The following is a 19032-nucleotide window of genomic DNA, read 5'->3' as shown; positions in this document are numbered from 1 at the left end:
GACTAGAAGGGGGACTGGAAACTTTAAAGCTAGAACAGACTCTTCCAATGGAAACACCATCGGTGGTGCATCTGCCAGTAGGTGGCACTCAAGGTGCCCACATTTGCTACTTGGCCTCCCAGACAGTGTTCCAACTTGTAATTGTACACACTGAAAATGAGAGCCGACTGCTGACTTTGAGCTGAAGATGTGGGCAACACCACCTTGGGGTTTGTTAGTATTACAAAATTTCGTAGAACTTCCTGACTCCAAACCTTACTTCTCTGCCTGGGCATATTTGCACTCAGCATCTGCCAAGGTCTGGGAAGCATTCATCTTTGGGCATTCCTGTCCATTGTGAGCCAACGCTACCCCGATACCGCATGGAGAGACATCGCATGCCAGCACCAGATCTCACTTGGCATCTTAGTGTGCAAACACCTTAGACAATGATGGCTGCTTCTTCACTTCCCTAAAGGCTTGGTCTTGGTGACAAGACCATTTTGAGGGCTGAGCCTTTTTGAATAACAGGTGTAAGGGTGCCAGTACGGAGGCCAAACACACAGTTTTCCCCTTCTAAGGTGCACACCCACCTTTGAGAAGCATGTAAGGACTATGTCAAGAGTGTTGAGCTGTAAAAGCACAGCAGGTCAGGCAGCATCCGAGAAGCAGGGGAATTGATGTTTCAGGCATAAGCCTCTCATCAAGAATGTAAGGCCTATGTTCAAGTTCTCTACGTGTTCTTTATTGGTCTTCCCTGTTATTAGACTGTCATTCAGATAAATGATGACCTAGCATAAATTTTGTAAAATGTTCTCCATCATCTGCTGAACAATGGCACAGACTGATGATATCCCAAATGACAGTCTCGTATATTGGCACAAAGCCCTTATGGATATTAATTGTAGCATTCTTCTGGGAATCCTCATCTAACTGCAATGGCAGGTACACATGGCTCATGTCCAGTTTTGTAAAGGACAGTCCCCTGCCAGCTTTGCATATAAATGCTCAATGCAAGGGATTGGGTATTTATCCAGCTGTGAGAAGTGGCTTACTGTTTGTTTAAAATCTCCACAAAGATGAACTGATTGGTGCTGCCCATTGCACAGACTGGACTGGTTTGATGATTCCTTTGCTTTCCAGCTTCCTGAATTCTGCCTCTTGTTTTTCCCATGAGACAAATGGCACTAGGTGGGCCTTGCAGAATCATGGAATTCCTTCCTGATCAGCATGCAAGGTGGTCTTGGCTCCTTTGATAGTCCCTAGACCTTCCTGAAAAACACCCAGGTATTTAATTAGGACTTCACTCAGGCTGTCATTTTCTCATTGACCAATATTGTGCCAATCAAGATGAATCCTTCTCAACCATATCTACCCCATCAGCCTTGGACCTGAGTACTTTACTCCTATCAGTGAACTGAACCAGCTGCTTCTCACAAAGAGACCGAAACTGAAGTTGGCCCCTTAATCTGTAATGTTTCCTCAGTACAGGAGAAAGTGCATTTCCCCAGGACAATCTAGCTGAGGTCTTATGCAAACTTATAGATTGGATACCAGAGTAAATTTTGTTAAAGACTGGTTCTGCAATCACTGATAAAGCCGCACTGGTATCAACCTTCATTGGAACCAGGTGACCATTTAATCAGATGTTGATTTTGATTGATTTTGGTTTGGATGTTGCTAAGAAATTGAGCTGTTCCAAACCAGATGTTGGTGGGCTCTAGAGTGTGCACTGTCCTGAATATGTGACTATGAGTGGTCTTACTCAATTCAGGCCTAGTGGGACTCTTTTGCTGTCTCAAGTCCACATATTGACTCGCCGAACCAGATCCCGAAGAAAATGTTAACTGTTTGGCCGAAGGTTGGTTTTGCTTTGGGGTTTTGGTTTGGGCTGACCTAGAGTCCCTCAGTTCAGGATATATGAGGTTATGCAATTACCCTCATTCAAATGGTGTCCCCAAGCTCAGTTGGCCTGGCAAGAGTGTTCACTTCTAATAGCTTACTCTGTAACTCATGTGCTCCACTTGCCACATTTTCTGTTGATAAAATCAGTTGTAGTGCCAATTTGAAGTCTAGTTGGGTTTCAGCTAACAGGGACTTTTGCATGTTGCATCATTTATCCCACTCTCATTGCGACTAAAATAACTCCACAGAGTCTGGTATCACGTCACTAAATCACCCTTTACTTACATGTACATAGTACTCGACACTGGTCTGGCTTTGTCAGAGTGAACAGAGCCTCTAACATGCCTGTTTATATCTATCAGCCAGGGGTCCCTGATTGGACCAGATTAACAGCTCCAATCAGGGAACTCTTATTCTATGAGGTCCACTTGACTAACCTTGTTACAATTACAACACCTTTTATTTTAAAAAAATGTTATTTAATTTTATTTAAAGGAAAAGAGAGACGTACACAGTCAGGGCGCAATAACTGATATGCTTGTGCTCATGTCTCAATATTTGCTGAATCGGTGAAGTTCCACATTAAATCAGATAGTTATAAATGACAATATGCTTTTCCTCATGGCCGTCTGTTAGCTGATGTTTGAATGCTTGGAAAGACTTTACATTACTCTTTATACTTTAAAGGCAAATCATATAACATAAAAACATTGCTTGTAACTTCAAAGCTATGTAACATATAATACAAAAGCTCAGAAAGTACAAATGCAAATACACAGATATAAAGAGTGTGCTTCGTCATCACATAGTCTTAAGTGCGTATGTTTCCATACTGTATGATTCTATGATTCTAAGTAATTAAAGCCTAAGGAATCATACATTTACAAAATTTTCATAGTTAACTCTAGTACAAAGGCTACATTTACTCAATTGTTTCACTTCAAAACTAATTAAAACACATCAGCACAAGTGTACACCTGTGGTTATGATTTCTATCTGAGAGCTAATGAGCCAGGAGTATGTTTCCTCTGTCTTATTTAACCTTGGAAGCCTCTATATAAGCTACACAGAAGCTAAACAGGGGCCCTTTGCCCTTGCAGCTGTAACACTAAAACATTAGGTATTGTCTTCTTTCTGTTCGCAATCCAATGGTGCACCTCCTATCAAATGAAGTCAAGCAAATTCACACGATGTTACAGTACCAGGATCTGCACTGGCTGTACCTAGGAAGAATAAGGATTATTCAATTATTGTACCTTAATTGTGTGATTATAACTAGTCAGTCATGAAATGTTAGTTTCCCTATGAATCCTGGAGTTTATATCACTGCTCGTGGGCCAGAAGTCACTAGAATGCTTCATCATCAACAAACTATTTAACCTCCACAGTCAACAGACATGTTACCCTCTGCTACCTACCTCCCAGTGACCCAATGTTCTTCAAAGACCCACTGTTTCCACCTAGTCATCCATGGTTTTTACAGGACCACTGTTATTCACTTGCCTCTTCTACCAGTCTCACATGCACCTCCCGAAACTTTCTCTTCCCCTTCCAACCAAGTGTTGATCTCTACCAAGCCCTCTGTCGACCTGTCTATAGCACCCCAAGAGATGGTCCTGATCTTCAATCTCTCCAGTCCACCCCATTGATATCCACCCTGACTGCTCGTTCCCTCTCTACTCCCTAACTACAGGCAATCCATTCCTGCCTGCCATTCAGCCAGCCTCTCGATCTGTTTACCTGATGGAGGAGAAACAGAGTTCAAACATGGAAATCAATTCCGGCCATTAAATTTAGCTTAACCCTAGGCAAAGGAATTCTCCCTCATTTCCCAAACCTCAAACTACCTTTACGCTCCCTTTCTGCCTCCTCATTAATATTAGGACCAATGTATTTATTTAATTAAAAATCTTTGAATGCTTGATCTTCTTTATATTGGTTTCAGTAAGTTTTCTATTAATAGCTCTAATCCCAATCCTAGAAAGATGCATAGATAAAGGCAACTAAATAAGAAACTATAATGACCAGTTAAAATGATATTTAATACAAATTTAAATAATTAAAAATGAAAGGAATCAACAATGCTTCAAATATAATGAGAAACTACATGTATTTAGTTGTTGTGTGCAATAGCTACTTGTTCAGTCATTGTCAGAAACGTTTGCAGAGTGATCTATAAATTCTGTCTTGGGATGCTTCAGTTCAAATACAGGTAAACCCATCATTCTACTGATAGTGACGACTGTTGACAAGTGTTTTCTTGTACAGAAATGGAAAGAATCTCAGAAAACAACCCAAAAATACCTCAATGGTTGCGTGAAATCCTGTAATCCCATTCAATAAAAACACAAACTTAGTGCCTCATTCAATCACCATAAACCCCAAATCATGTATTAAAACATGTTGTAGCATCAATTCTTAAAGTAGTAAAGGTCTCAACATCCTGTGCCAAGAACTTCAGTTTTAACTAAATTAGTCACCAGGAATCAGTGCCTTAATCATGATGTCTCCCATTAATTCATTCTGCAAAGTGCAATTTCAGGTCATTCGTGCTTTGAAGTCTGATTGCCATTTTTTTTTGCAATGTTTTAAGATGACAGGCAATTTGAACAAATGCCCCTTGTGAACAGATGATGAAGTCGTTAAACAGCACTTGTGAAAGAAATCCAGTCGGTGAGCTTAGTTATATCATCTGTGACAGAGGGTGCTGAATGTTTTGGTTATCTGCTTCAACCCTAATGCTCCATCTCCCACCATTATAGATTGTTTCTTCGACCAGCACTAAACCCTGTGACCATGTGACTAATGAGTTGTGACTTCCCTTTACAGGTTTGAGCAACATGGGCAAAGGCGAGATCTATAGACGAGAATCAGATGAGAAGTCCTGCAAAACAGGCAAGAAGTCTGTTTCCATGCTATGCATCTCTATGGCTCTATGACTAAGGTGTCCAGCTATGCGTCAGGTATATAGGTACTTTCTATCCAAGTTACATTGATCAAGGGGCTACATTCACGCTAATCAGTCCACCTACAGAAACTAGGAGGGTGCAGAAGTCGGGCGGGGGAGGGAACCAAGTTGGGCCATTTCAGAAACTTCCACCCACAGAGACTTCGGAAGCCAATATGTCAGAATTGGGGATGCACGCTGGGGCAAAGAGGTCTGATGATTGTCAAGAGAACAACCCTATTCTCAAACAGCAGATACAGTAAAGCTTGGATAAGAAGGGGCTCATGCAGGAGTTAGGTTTTGCCATGGTCAGGAGCACCTTGGCTTCAAGAGTGGAGTAGTGTATATCCACACTTGGCATGCCCATCTTCTGTGCCAGGGGCTGGGGTCAAAAGGTGGGTAGGTGCCAGCTCAAGTCAATGAATTGGGTGATAAGCTGGAGTGTGTGAAGCCAATGGAGCTTTTGGGAAGGGCTGGCAGGGAGAAGATCAGGATTCAAAGCTTCATAAAGGTGAAGACTAGAAGCCAATGGCCAAAGAGTGTTTGTTATCACCTGTCATCATGCTGGACAGCAAAAGTGAGAAACAGGTTTGAGGTGCCCAGTAGTTGGAGTTCGGTGAGGCAGTTAAGTTGGATCCAGGAGAAAAGGTCTTGACTTTTGCACCTCACGTTAATACCTGTTTAGTCAGTGGGGAAACTACCGGCCAGAGTCAATTTTGAATTGATGGATAAATATAAGACTGCCTCTGTTATTATGATATTTAAATTGCCAACTTGCCTCCTGAAAGCAGTTTGACAGTCACCCTACCAACCTATTACAGATGAGAGATCAATTTTGGTCAGAATTCAGATTTTAAAAATTTTAGCTTCACTCCAGTGTGAAACTTGCCATTTTTGTAGCTTAAGATTCGACCAGGATTTCTGCCTCAATGATTCAGTATGGAAGGAAATACCACATCCTCATAATTCTCTGCAGAAGCAAAATAACTATTCTCTTCAAAATTCTTCCAGTTAATCATATATCTAAAGCTGAACAATTGGAAACAATTTGCTTTTTATCTACCTTGGACTCATCCCAATTTTAAACACATATGAACAATGTTATCCAAAGTATCATGGAACTCTATGTCATATGAAACTGTTCAGCAAATCTGTCTGTACTATTTCCTTGAGAGAGCTGTCCAATCAGTCCCAAGACACTGATGGTTCCTTATACGACTTTTCATTTTCAGAATTATATTAAATTTGACTTTGTGTATTACTATTAAATCTTATCTCAGCATCCTTTAAGTTAATTCCAATTCAAAATGATTGCTTTAGACAAAATACACTTAATTTTCCCTGAGTTTCTTTTTGAAAATTATTGTGTTCCCAATAATTTTCCCCCCAGTAGAAACATTTTTATCCCCATCTATTTTATCACAACCCAAAATAATTTTAAACATCTCTATTAAATCACCTTTGAACCTTCTCTTCGCTATGAAATGTCTGAATTACTCTAAATAACTAAAATCCCTTATTCATGTTACCATTGCAGTCAATTTCTGTGCTTTTTCAAAAGCCTTGACATCCCCTCTAAAATGTGGAACCCAGTCTGCATCACGGGTATGAGTATGTTTTCATGTGCAGTGCCTCTTGTAGTAGATTCAGTGACCAAATAGTGGCATTGGGTACTGCGTGGATGTGAGAACCAGATCTGGAGAGGCAGTCCCAAAAATAGCATAGACCATAAGACCATAAGATGTAGGAGCAGAATTAGGCTATTCAATTCATTGTGACCACTCTGCCATTCAATGAGATCATGGATGATCTAACAATCCTAAACTTTCCTGCACTTTCCTGCCTTCTGCCCATAAACTTTGATTCCCTTGCTAATTCAAAATTTAACTCAGACTTGAATATAATTAATGATCCAAAGAATTCCACAGTTTGATTATCTTCTGAGAGAAAATAAAATCCTTTTCATGTCTGTCTTAAATGGGTGTCCCCTTTTCTTTAAGATTATGCCCACAGATTCTAGACCTTTCCATGAAAGGAAACAACCCCTCGGCATCAGCCCTAGCAAGCCTTCTAATAATCTTATATAAGGCTGCCTCTCACTCATCTAATCTTTAATGACTACAAGCCAGACCTACTTAACCCCTCCTCAAATGGAGATCTGGAATCAACCCAATGTACCTACTCTGAACCGCCTCCCATATCAATCTATATTTCCTTAGATAAGGGACCAAACCTGTTCATAGCATTCTAGCTGTAGTCTGAATAGTGCTTTGTATAATTTAACAAGACTTCCTTATTTTTAGCGCTGAAAATGTGTTGCTGGAAAAGCGCAGCAGGTCAGGCAGCAACCAAGGAACAGGAGAATCGACGTTTCGGGCATAAGCCCTTCTTCAGGAATGAGGAAAGTGTGTCCAGCAGGCTAAGATAAAAGGTAGGGAGGAGGGACTTGGGGGAGGGGCTTTGGAAATGCGATAGGTGGAGGGAGGTCAAGGTGAGGGTGATAGGCCAGAGTGGGGTGGGGGCGGAGAGGTCAGGAAGAAGATTGCAGGTTAGGAAGGCGGTGCTGAGTTCGAGGGATTTGACTGAGACAAGGTGGGGGGAGGGGAAATGAGGAAACTGGAGAAATCTGAGTTCATCCCTTGTGGTTGGAAGGTTCCCAGGCAGAAGATGAGGCGCTCTTCCTCCAACCGTCATGTTGCCATGGTCTGGCGACCTGCATGTCCTTGGTGGAGTGGGAGGGGGAGTTAAAGTGTTGGGCTACGGGGTGGTTGGGTTGGTTAGTCCGGGTGTCCCAGAGGTGTTCTCTGAAACGTTCTGCAAGTAGGCGGCCTGTCTCCCCAATATAGAGGAGGCCACATCGGGTGCAGCGGATGCAATAGATGATGTGTGTGGAGGTGCAGGTGAATTTGTGGCGGATATGGAAGTGTCCCTTGGGGCCTTGGAGGGAAGTAAGGGGGGAGGTGTGGGCGCAAGTTTTGCATTTCTTGCGGTTGCAGTGGAAGGTGCCGGGAGTGGAGGTTGGGTTGGTGGGGGGTGTGGACCTGACGAGGGAGTCATGGAGGGAGTGGTCTTTCCTTATTTTTATACTGGCTGCTGTCTTGCAGAGTGGAGCAAGCAGGAGACCAAAAGGGCAGCAGCCTAATGTTCCAAAATGTGCTCAAACAATATTTCATCAAATCCTGAATTCCCCTTTGCTGAAGCAATGACAACTTTGTGCCATTTGTTTGAATTTTTATCTTTTTCTTTCCATAATTTAAACCAAGAGCAAAACTAAATGATGTTTCCCCACTGCTCCTTAAAGCCATACTTTATACAGTGCCCTCCTTCTCTTCTCAGCTGTGTAGATTTCATTTATCCCTCTCCATGCTGCTGACAACTTGCTGTTATTCCAAGACATGCAGATCGCCAGCAGTACAGTCCTGCTCTCTCTTTGAAAATTGCAACGTATTCTGGAGGCAGGTGAAGACTGACACGGTGTCCAGGAAAGGCATTTTGAGCTACCTTACATCCAACGTCACCTCATGGATGTGAAAATCCAGCATGTAAAATCTGTCATTATTCTCCTCGTTGTTTATGATACGATAATGCATTCGCCTTTCAAATCTCTATGCATTAATATTTCTCAAGCCAGGAATAAACCAAGTCAATTTGTGCTGTACCCTTTCTAATGTTTTACAACTCTTTCCGTGGTGCAAAGTCCAATATCGTACAGAATAGTTCAGCTCCCTGTCATCATCATTTGACATGAGATCATCTCTGTCATCATCTCACATGAAATGACTCTCTATTACTCATTCCTATAGCACAAAGCTTCTTCTGATTTCTCTCTACTCATTGACTGGCAACCACAGCCAGAACATCCAACGCAGTTCAAATTATTGCGGCTGTTCAAGACATTGGTTAGGCCACTTTTGGAAAACTGCATGCAGTTCTGGTCTCCCTGCCATAGGAAGGATGTCGTGAAACTTGCAAGGGTTCAGAAAACATTTACAAGGATGTTGCCAGGGTTTGGAGGGCTTGAGCTATTGGGAGAGGCTGAATAGGCTGAGGTTACTTTCACTGGAGCGTCGGAGGCTGAGGGGTGACCTGAAAGAGGTTGAAAATCATGAGTGGCATGGATAGGGTAAATAGAAAAGGTCTTTTCCTCAGGGTGAGGGAGTCAAAAACTAGAGGGCATAAGTTTAAGATTGGAGGGAAAAGATTTAAAAGGGACCTAAGGGGCAGCTTTTATCGTGCAGATGGTGGTACGTGTATGGAATGAGCTGCCAGAGGAAGTGGTGGAGGTTGGTACAATTGCAATATTTAAAAGGTATCTGGATGGATATAAGAATAGGAAGGATACTCAGAAGGATATGGGCCAAATGCTGGCAAATAGGACTCGCTTCATCTAGGATATCTGGTTGGCATGGATGAGTTGGACCGAAGGGTCTGTTTCTGTGCTGTACATCTCTATGACAGCCTGATCCCTAAGGAATGAAGAACTGTGCAATACTGCTATGAATTTAAAGGCGTGTACTGTATCTTTAAGAGAGAGTGAATGTTGGTCTGAACTGATAGCTGACAAGCACCTGTGATGACTAGCTAGAAATCTCCGAGTGTACTGGCAAATTGAAAATATGTAATATTTGGCTGTGAAATGAGTTGGTTGGTGTTTTGACAGCAATTTAAAGTTAACAAATCAGTTTAAATTATGCCCCAGGATAACAAAACCCAATCGAGTTTGAATTTATTGTAGTGACAACACCTAACCAATGAGAAAATCCAAAGTTGGGGATATAAAGTGCAGGCATTTTGAAAATCAGACAGAACAACCGCCATCAAGAGAGACACAAGAGTTTAGGAAACACTCTCTATCAAAGGTACCTTTTCATATGAAACATATTTGCATTAAAATAAAATAAGACAACCCAGGAAATTATACAGCCAGAAGAGAAAAGACACTGAAGATGATAGCTGCTGTATGGTTTTGAAATTAAGTTGATGTAATTTTAATAAGTGTTTTATTGGAACAGTATATTGTGATGGAGTTGGACACAGATAGTTAACAGTTAAGAGAAGGGGACGTGCCCTTGGAGTTGTGAATAGTTGTTCACATTTAGAGTTTAAGAATAAATAAAAGAATGTTATTTTCTTTAAATAGTGGAATTTGGGTTTTCTTTGTCACTCATATTTTAACAGATTATGAGGCGAGGGGAGCTTTTCTGGGTGTTTAGTTTAATTAACAGAAGGGTTCACGGCCATGACATCATAATACTAACTGTAAATTATCAACTAATGATTTACAAATCTATCTACTTACTGAAATTGCGTCAAAGCCTTTCATCAGTATTTCCCCATTTTGTTTGTAAGAGTTCTTGTTTTACAAATTTAGTCAGCTTGGTGCCAGAGGTTATTTATTTCCCCTATCTAAAGATCCTCCAACATGGTGTTTTCATCCCAGGATAAGAAAAAGGCATTTATGACTGATACAAGAAGAAATTCTTCACTCAGACAGGGGTAAACCTTTAGAATTTTCTTTTCTGCAGAGCTATGGATGCTCAGTCATAGTCATAAGGTGATATAATACAGAAACAGCCTCTTTGTTCCAACTTGTCCATGCTGACCAGACGTCCCGATCTGATCTAGTCCCATTTGCCAGCAATTGGCCCATATCCCTCTAAACCCTTCCTATTCATGTACCCATCTAGATACCTTTTAAATGTTATAATTGTATCAGCCCCCAGCACTTCCTCTGGCAGCTCAATCCATACATGCACAATCCTCTGTGTGAAAAAGTTATCCATCAGGCCATTTTTAAATCTTAAATCACCATAAACCTATGCCCCCTGGTTTTGGACTAACCCAACCTAGGAATAAGAGCTTGGCTATTTACCATATCCATGCTCCTCATGATTTTATAAACCTCTAGAAGGTCACCCCTCAGCCTCTAACACTCTGGGAGAGAAGCCCCAGCCTATTCAGCCTCTCCTATAGCTCAATCTCTCTAGTCCCAGCAACATCCTTGATGAGTTGTCTGGCTACTGCTCCTGTTTTTGCTCATGACTTTAACAAATCAAATTCAAAAGCTTAACTCCTCTGAAGGGAATTTCCTTTTTTCTCTTTTGTCCTGTTTACCATAGTTACAGAAACAAATTATTAAAACTGAACCTTTTGCTTGTTCTATATTTGATGTGGAAATTTGCTTTGCCATCTCCTATTTTGAGAGCTCAGAAGATTCCAATGGAGTCGTAAATGGGATGGGGGAGTATTTCCTCCTCTGCAACTTCTTCATAGTTTCTGTTTTACAATGATGTGATGATGCATTGAGCGTATGCTGCATGAGCTGGGGTAACATTTTGTCAGTATTAGTTGAGAAAGGCAGAAATGTGAGGTTTATAAATGTGAATAATACAAAGACTTTCCAAAGTGATTACTTGTAACTGAGAATTACGTTTTGCATGAGTTCCTTCTGCCATTCTGCCCACAGAGACCTGGACTTGTTTCAACACAAGTAAGTCCACCGGAAAATTTCTGATCCAAACACTCCCCACCCACAATGTGCATTTGTCGGGAGCAGCTGTGGGATTCCAATGGAGCGATCCATGATTGTGTAAGAGGAACTTAGAGTGAAGCAGAGCAGCATCAGACAGCATTTAAGTGTAAGCAGAGCCCACAAGATATTGACCAATTCCAATAAAAATATACTTCTTCTTTTCTTCAGCTGTAACAGTAACGAGAAAGATGATGACTTTGTTTCACTCAAGTTGTAGGTGCTAAGGTGGCTGAACAGTCTATTGCAGGATCTGCACATCCTACCAGTAGTGGGATAGTGGTGTTTGAAGATGGGATAAGCAGGATGCTTAGGTTTTCCAAGCCCTTTCTGCTTTTGAACTTGACATCCAGCTGGATCTGTCAGAAATGTTTGAGACATTTGGCACCTTTGTAGATGTTTATTCGCCAGTTTGGGCCACCTTGGACAAGCGGTAGTGGAGGTATTGCATATTTTCAAGGAGGTTTTCAGTATGTCCTTGAAGCATTTTCTCTGTCTTCCTGGTAAATATTTGTCATGATGGAGCTCAGAGGAGATGAAATAGAGAATTTGTTTTGGAAATCTCTTGTTAGCATGTAGACAATGAGGCTTGACAACGCAACTGATCGCCAGTAACCAGTGCCTCTACACTGGGGCTAATGGCCTGAGAGTGGATACCGATATTACAATCCTGTCATTGGATTTCTATTCTAAGAGGTATCAGATATGATATTTCTCTAGATATTTGATATGTATGCAATACATTATCCACAGCTCCATGCATTTTTTTTTCAAAAATATACTTTATTCATAAAATTATTTTGATATCTATACAATTGGTCATGCTATTCTTATGCACACATTGCATTTCTTTACATACAGAGATCAGAATTAATCATTCGTATATACAAGTTTGTACATTGCCTATCCAGCTATTCTGCTGAGGCATCAGCGGAGCCCAATTACAGGGTGGGCCCCCTGTTCTTCTTTGGCAGGCAGACTGTACACAGTGATCTTTCCCCACCGCACCTTGGCCCAAGCTTCAGCGCGTCCCTCAACACGTAGTCCTGGTCCTTGGCATGTGTCAGTCTGCAACACTCAGACGGGGTCAACTCTTTCAGCTGGAAGATCAACAGGTTTCAGACAGACCAAAGAGCATCTTTGACTGAGTTGATGATCCTCCAGGCATAGTTGATGTTCATCTTGGTGTACGTCCCGGGGAACAGACCATAGGGCACGGAGTCCCGTGTCACGGAGCTGCTCGGGACTAACCTCGACAACCACCACTGCATTCCTCTCAAGACTTCCTTTGCGTAGGCACATTCCAGAAGGAGGTGTGTGACAGTCTCGTCCCCTCCACAGCTGCTTCGAGGGCAGCGTGCGGTGCGGCAGAGAGTCCGGGTGTGCATAAAGGATCTCACAGGCAGAGCCCTTCTCATCACCAGCCAAGCCATGTCTTGGTCCTTGTTTGAAAGTTCTGGCGATGAGACATTCTGCCAAATGACTTTGACGGTCTGCTCAGGGAACTGCTCAACAGGATCCGCCCTCTCCTTTTCCCGAAGGGTCTCAAGGATGCTACGTGCTGACCACTTCCTGATGGACTTGTGGTCAAAGGTGTTTTTCTTTATAAATTTCTCCATGAAGGACAGGTCCAACTACTCGGAGGGCATTCGGAACTACTTGGAGCCCATCCTTCACAACACCAGGGACAGGTAGCACCTCAGTACCTAGTGACACTTGGTGTTTGTGTACCGGGGATCCACGCACAGCTTGATGCAGCCACACACAAAGGTGGCCATCGGGGTGGCAGTGGGTGTGTTTTTTCCCCCGTTGCCCAGATCTTTATACATCGAGTCCCTTCGGATCCAGTCCATCTTTGATCTCCACATGAAGTGGAAGATGGCCTAGGTGACTGCGGCAGCACACGTTCTGGGGATAGGCCAGACCTGTGCCACGTGTAACAACACTGACAGTGCCTCACACCTGATGACCAGGTTTTTTCCCACAATGGAGAGTGACCGTTGCTTCTGTCTGCCCAGTTTCTGCCTCACTTTCCTGATGCGCTCCTCCCAAGGCTTGGCACACACCCCAGCCCCTCCGAACCAAATATCCAGCACCTTCAGGTGGTCAGTCCTGATGGTGAACGGGATTGAAGATTGGTTGGTACAGTTCCCGAAGAGCATGGCCTCGCTCTTGCCTCGGTTTACCTTGGCCCCCAAGGCCTGTTTGAACTGGTCACATATGCACATGAGTCTGCGCACGGACAGCGGATCCGAGCAGAAAATGGCGACATCATCCATGTACAGGGAGGCCTTAACTTGTAGGTCCCCGCTGCCAGGAATAGTCACCCCTCTCAGGCTCGCATCTTTCCTGAAGGACTTGGCAAATGGCTGAATGCAGCACACAAACAAGGCAGGAGAGAGAGAGCAGCCCAGCCTGACTCCAGATCTGACTAGGAAGCTATCTGATTCCCACCCATTGATTGAGACTGCACTGACAATATTGGTGTAGATCAGTCTGATCCAATTGCAGTACCCTCTCCAAAGCCCATTTTGGAGAGAACATCTCTCATATACATATGTGATAACCTGTCAAAGGCTTTCTCCAGGTCCAGGCCTGATGAGGCAGGTGTCCAACCCCCTGTCCTGCACGTAGGCGATCGTATCCCTGAGGAGTGCAAGACTCTCAGTGATCTTCCTGCCCGGTACAGCACGGGTTTGGTTAGGGTGGATCACTGATCCCAGAGCAGACCTGACCTGATTGGCAATGACCTTTCACAAAATTTTGTAATCCGCATTCAATAGTGAGATTGGTCTCCAATTTCTAATTTCCTCCCTCTCTCCCTTGTTCCACAGCTCCATGCATACAGAAGGGCAGGTAACACTACCCCAAGTAGACCATGGGCTTTGTGTTGGGTTTCTCAGTGGAGTGCACACACAGCTTCATTGGCTTGGTCATTTGTCGTATTACCTTGCTGGTTTAAATGTCATCCTTTTTTGGTGTATATGATAAACATGCAGTGAAGCTCTGTAAAATGTGAGATAGTTGTCCTGCAGTTAACTGCTACAGTGTTCTATCTGGACAATATTTCAAAAAGTTGTGTGAGTTTCCAATTCATTTGGTTATTTGACATGATTGGATGTCAATGTCTACTGTAATAAGCGTGCAAATAAGCAAACTCAGGACACTTTGTGGACAAAATCCCTTTTTTAAAAAATTGCAACAACATTGTAATTCACTTCGAGGAAGTTCTCCAACTTGTCTATGGGTCAAACCTGAGTAGAAGACAAATGTTTCTAAAACAGAGATGACAAAGGTGAAGTTCCTCAGAAATGCCCAAGTGGGTATGGCTGGTCTTGGAAAAACACACAAGCAACACATTGACAAGTCAAAAAAACCAAATAAAATCAGAAGCTAGTTAACTCCAACTGTAAGATTAGAAATCACATGGAAGGTGCCAGCAAATATAGTGCACAGGTTAGATGATGCTCCATAATGAAACAGTGGTGAGTATTGCAAGACCCAAAGGAGCTGCAACATATTTCTTGTAAATCTTCATGATTAACCATACACTATTTCAACAGATTGTATGACCCACACCAGAGGTTAATTATTTAAAAATGCAGATTGTTTTACTTTCTATTTTTACTTTTCAGAACATTACTGGCTTTTTACTCCCTTATCAATGTCATTAGCAATTCCAACATTTACTTCTAAGGTTATCTTTTTGTTCATCTTATCCTTCCAGCTGATCCAGAATGTTCTGACAATGACTTTCTTACATCAATACCAAACATCCTTCACTCTTCCATTTTCCAGTTCTGTGGCACAACAAAATGACTTCAGAATCAACGTACTTATATCAACTTATGAGGAGTAGGCCATTCTGCTTCATAAGCCAATTTTGCTGTTTAATAAAATGATAATTCAACTTCCACATAAACTCCAATTCCTGCGACCAGTTCTATTTCCAATCAAGTATTGTGTCAAGTATCTCAGCGTTGAACATACTAGATAATTGATCATCCTCTGACTCAGTGCTCCAAAGTCAGAAGTCACAAGACACTAGCTTATTGGCCAAAAGGTTTACTTGAAATAATGCTCCAAAAGCTTGTGATTTCAAATAAACCTATTAGACTATAACCTGGTGGCATGTGACTTCTGACTTTGTCCACTCCAGTCCAACACCAGCATCTCCATATCACAGTGTCCCATAGAAGAAACTTCTCCTCCTCTTCAGTCCCAAAAGGCTGATTCCTTACCCTGAGATTAAGGCCCTGGTTCTGGACTCTGCAGCCAGTGAAAAGAACCTCTCAATATCTCCATGGCAAAACCTTCAAAGCATGTTATATGCTGCAATTTGATAATTTATCTTCCTCAAAAAACAGAAAACATTGATCCATTCTACTCAAACCTTTCACAGAGTACAACCTTTTTGACCCAACCTGGTGAAGGTTTATGACAGCCCCATTAAGTACATCCTTCCTTCAGTAAGGGGACAAAATCTGTTCACAGAGGCCCAGCACCAGGATTTCCATCTGACGGAGTTTCTCAGCAATGCAGAATCATGAAATTTTTACAGTGTTGAAGGAGTCCAATCATACCCTGCCAACTCTTTGAATGAACATCATGACTTTGTATTATTCTTTCATCCTTTTCCACTAAAACTGCACATTATTTCTGTTTAAGTAATCATCTAATGTCAGCTTGAATGCCTCAATTGAAGCTCTCTATCATACTTCCACCGTTCATTTCAAACCACTCACTATGTGAAAAATATTTTTTACATTGCTTTTACCTCTTTTTGCAAGTCATTTTAAATCTGCGCCTTCTCATTCTTGATCCTATTATGAGTAGGTTCCTGTCCAGATTCCTTGTAATTTTGAAAATTTCAATCGAATCTCCTCTTAGCTTTCACCTTTCCAAGGAAGGCAATGCTACCTCTTCAATTTATCTTGAAAGTAGAGATTTCTCATCCCCGGATCTTGAAAATTTGTTTTGCAAACTCTCCAGTGCATTCACATCATTCCTGAAATGTGGCATCGAGAACTCAAGCTGAAGTCTAACAAGTGTCTTATTTCAGGTTCAGCATAACCTCCTTGTTCATGTACCCTATTAATAAAGTCTAAGATACTCTATGCTTTATTAACCATTATCTTCAATATTTTGACATCCAGGTCTCTCTGCTGCTGCACACCCTTTGGAGTACCATTCACTTATTTATACTTCTCTGCGTGTTCTTTGTAACAAAATGCATCACCTCACATTTCTTCACGTTGAACATTACTGCAATTTATCCATCGCCCTCTCCACCAATTGTCAACATCCTTTTGATGTCAACATTGCCTTTTTCACAATTTATAATTCCTCTGAGTTTTGTATCATCTACAAACTTTGACATTGTCCTGTCTCCTGCACTGCAAATATCCAGATCATTCATATAGAAATCTAGAAAGGCAAGGGTCCCTGTGGAGCTGCACTACAAACCTTAAATCCAGCTGAAAGATATCCACTAAGCATTACTCTATGTTTCCTATATGGCAGCCAATTTCGAATCCATGTCACTACTGCCCCCTCTATTCTATGATCTATAACTCTCCTCACGTCTATTGTGCAAAACTCTATCCAATGCTTGAGCCATGCCAATCTAATACATCCAATTGCAAAAGCCCTAATATTGTATAATAAGCTCTAATGTGGTTCTTTTCTGAAAGATCCAAAATCCTCTTATCTCCCGGCAAGTTACTGACACAAATAAACTCCAATAGATTTTCAATCCTTTTCAATCGCTTTGTGATACTTTTGGCAAGGTAGCAAATTGGCGCTAGTAGGTTGCTTGTTTGTTATACACCTACTTGATTGGAAAGGGATATTAGATAGAATGGATAAACAAGTGCCAGATTTTCAATTCCACGAAAACCAAAAATGATTCTCTATTTGTTTCATTTAAAGTTTACTTTCTGATTTCACACTGAAGAAATTGGTATTTTGTTAAGTCACCTCACAGCTTGGATAATTAGTAAGAAGTGAAGCAATACTTTTTTTCTTTATTTTGCTAACACATTCTGAAAAAAACTTAAAACGTTGCTTTCATTTTAAAATATTACCAAAATTATAATTGTAGGATCACACCAAAGTCACAGGTTCTTTTTTTTTACCTGAGAGGTATCACGAAATAACAATGCACCAAGTTGTATTCATGATTTTCCGAGATAAACTCACCACACTCCTTTAAAGTTGAGGTGAAAGCAAGTCTTGATTAGCTTCTTGCATGTACCAAGTATGGTCATCTGCCTGACATTAAAACCATGCAGATCAGGGCATTTCCAAGCAGAATTCTTGCTGTTTAGAATCTGTTGCACTCAGGAAGGATAAAGATTGGCATTAGTAGCACTCTGCTAGAAATGAGGGATGAGAGGGCTATGAGACAATCATGAGAAATAGCAGGAGGAGCTGACCATACAGAATATTGAGTCTGTTCAACAATTCAATATGATCATGGTTGATCTTCAGTCTCAACTCTATTTTCGTACTCTCTCTCCATACCCTTTGATTCCCTGAAAGGCCAAAAATCCACCACTTTAAGTCTTGAATTTACTCAATGAGGGATCATCTACTTCCTTCTAGGCTGGAGAAAGATTCATAACCCTTTGGAGAAGAAATTGCTCACCTTGGCTTTAAATGATTCTACTGTGATCCGAGGTTCTAGATTCCCCAGACAAAGGAGGCAATGTCTCAGTGTCTATCCCTATCAGGATTTGTCAGAATCCTGAGAATTTCTGAGATGACAACTCATTTTCCTAAACTCCAGGCCTAATTTGCTCAATTTCTATTTGTAGTACAGCACTTTCATCCCAGAAATAAATCCTGCGAACCTTTGCTATATCATGTTGAAGGCATATATATTCATCTCTCGATATGCAACCTGAAACTGCCGGTAGTATAGTCTTGTTTTTGTACCATAACAAGTGATGATAAGGTGATTAAGCCACAATTCATATCAGCACAACATTGCTGCTTATTAACAGTTGATTTCAATAATGTAATGATAAGACCATAAGACCATAAGATATAGGAGTGGAAGTAAGGCCATTCGGCCCATCGAGTCCACTCCGCCATTTAATCATGGCTGATGGGCATTTCAATTCGACTTACCCGCATTCTCCCCATAGCCCTAAATTCCTTGTGACATCAAGAATTTATCAATCTCTGCCTTGAAGACATTTAGCGTCCCGGCCTCCACTGCACTCCGTGGCAATGAATTCCACAGGCCCACCACTCTCTGGCTGAAGAAATGTCTCCGCATTTCTTTTCTGAATTGACCCCCTCTAATTTTAAGGCTGTGCCCACAGGTCCTAGTCTCCCTGCCTAACGGAAACAATTTCTTAGCATCCACCCTTTCCAAGCCATGTATTATCTTGTAAGTTTCTATTAGATCTCCCCTTAACCTTCTAAACTCCAATGAGTACAATCCCAGGATCTTCAGCCGTTCCTCGCATGTTAGACCTACCATTCCAGGGATCATCCATGTGAATCTCTGCTGGACACGCTCCAGTGCTAGTATGTCCTTCCTGAGATGTGGGGCCCAAATCTGGACACAGTACTCCAAATGGGGCCTAACCAGAGCTTTATAAGGTCTCAGTAGCACATCGCTGCTTTTATATTCCAATCCTCTTGAGATAAATGACAACAT

This window comes from Chiloscyllium plagiosum, unplaced genomic scaffold (assembly GCF_037043375.1).
Source record: "Chiloscyllium plagiosum isolate Xiang-an unplaced genomic scaffold, Cpla_swu_hap1 HiC_scaffold_13, whole genome shotgun sequence".
Lineage (NCBI taxonomy): Eukaryota > Metazoa > Chordata > Chondrichthyes > Orectolobiformes > Hemiscylliidae > Chiloscyllium > Chiloscyllium plagiosum.
Note: the sequence above shows the minus strand (reverse complement) of the source record.